Below are 1563 nucleotides of genomic sequence, written 5' to 3'. Positions count from 1 at the left end.
TTTTTTTGGTTTGAGACAGAGTCTCGCACTGTTGCCCAGGCTGGAGTGCAGTGGCGCGATCTTGGCTTACTGCAAGCTCCGCCTCTCGGGTTCACGCCATTCTCCTGCCTCAGCCTCCTGAGTAGCTGGGACTACAGGCACCCACCACCATGCCTGGCTAATTTTTTGTATTCTTAGTAGAGATGGCATTTCACCGTGTTAACCAGGATGATCTCGATCTCCTGACCTCGTGATCTGCCTGCCTTGGCCTCCCAAAGTGTTGGGATTACAGGCGTGAGCCACTGTGCCCGGCCAAAAGCGTCTTTAAAAAAATAAACAACAGGCTAGGCGTGGTGGCTCATGCCTGTAATCCCAACACTTGGGGAGGCCAAGGTGGGTGGATCACTTGAGCCCAGGAGTTGGAGACCAGCCTGAGGAACATAGTGAAACCTCGTCTCTACAAAAAATTTTAAAAATGAGCTGGGCGTAGTGGTATATGTCTGTGGTCCTAGCTACCCGGGAAGCTGAGGCAGGAGGATCACCTGAACCTAGGAGGTCAAGGCTGCAGTGAGTCATGATTATGTCACTGCCCTCCAGGCTGGGCAACTCAGTGAGATCCTTATTTCTCAAAAATAAATAAAAATTAAAGCTCCCTTGGGAGAGAAGGCCAGAGAATTCCCTCTTACTTTATATTTCTTATTGCTTAGCAAATTAGCTATGTTGTACGCAATTCTGTGAAATCCAGTGTGGCTTTTTTTGTTTTTTGTTTTTTAAGACGTAGTCTTGCTCTGTCACCCAGGCTAGAATGCAGTGGCATGATCTCAGCTCACTGCAACCTCTGCCTCCCAGGTTCAAGCAATCCTCCCACCTTAGCCTCCCAAGTAGCTGGGACTATAAGTGTACACCACCACACCTAGCTAATTTTTGTATTTTTAGTAGAGAGAGGGTTTCACCATAATGGCCAGGCTGGTCTCAACTCTTGACCTCAAGTGACCCACCAGCGTCAGCCTCCCAAAGTGCTGGCCACTGGTAAATTGTGACTCTTTCTTTAATGGCCTAGACACTCAAATGTACATCGTAATTAAAATTATGAAATATTTGAATACTCTTACCAAAACATCTAAATCAGTGGTTTTAAGTTATGTTCTTTACAAGAGTGAGGTGATATTTTGTAAATTTTTACAAAACACCAGGTCTTTGCTTGCTTACTTTGATCAGGGTATCTCTTCTTTACCTATCTTCTGTAGTTGAGTCCACAGTCTTGTGGCTTAAAAATATTTGAAGACTGGCTGGGCGCGGTGGCTCACACCTGTAATCCCAGCAATTTGGGAGAGTGGGGCAGGCAGATCACCTGAGATTAGGAGTCCCTGACCAGCCTGGCTACATGGTAAAACCCCGTCTTTACTAAAAATACAAAGAAAAAAATTAGCCAGGCATGATGGCGCGTGCCTGTAATCCCAGGTACTTGGGAGGCTGAGGCAGAAGAATCACTTGAACCCAGGAGGTAGAGGTTGCAGTGAGCTGAGGTTGTGACACTGCTCTCCAGCCTGGGCAACAGAGTGAGACTCTGTCTCAAAAAAAAAA

The 1563-nt window shown here is 46.6% G+C and overlaps 1 protein-coding gene across 5 annotated transcripts in view; it reads left to right on the top strand.

Annotated features, from left to right (window-relative positions):
• Nucleotides 1–1563, top strand: part of ABL2 (ABL proto-oncogene 2, non-receptor tyrosine kinase) — a 64072-nt gene that overhangs the window by 45221 nt on the left and 17288 nt on the right. The gene's annotated exons all lie outside the window — the stretch shown is intronic.

This window comes from Rhinopithecus bieti, unplaced genomic scaffold, assembly GCF_001698545.2.
Source record: "Rhinopithecus bieti isolate Rb0 unplaced genomic scaffold, ASM169854v2 scaffold_20101, whole genome shotgun sequence".
In the NCBI taxonomy this organism is placed as follows: Eukaryota; Metazoa; Chordata; class Mammalia; order Primates; family Cercopithecidae; genus Rhinopithecus; species Rhinopithecus bieti.
Note: the sequence above shows the minus strand (reverse complement) of the source record. Positions and strands in the feature narration are given on the sequence as shown.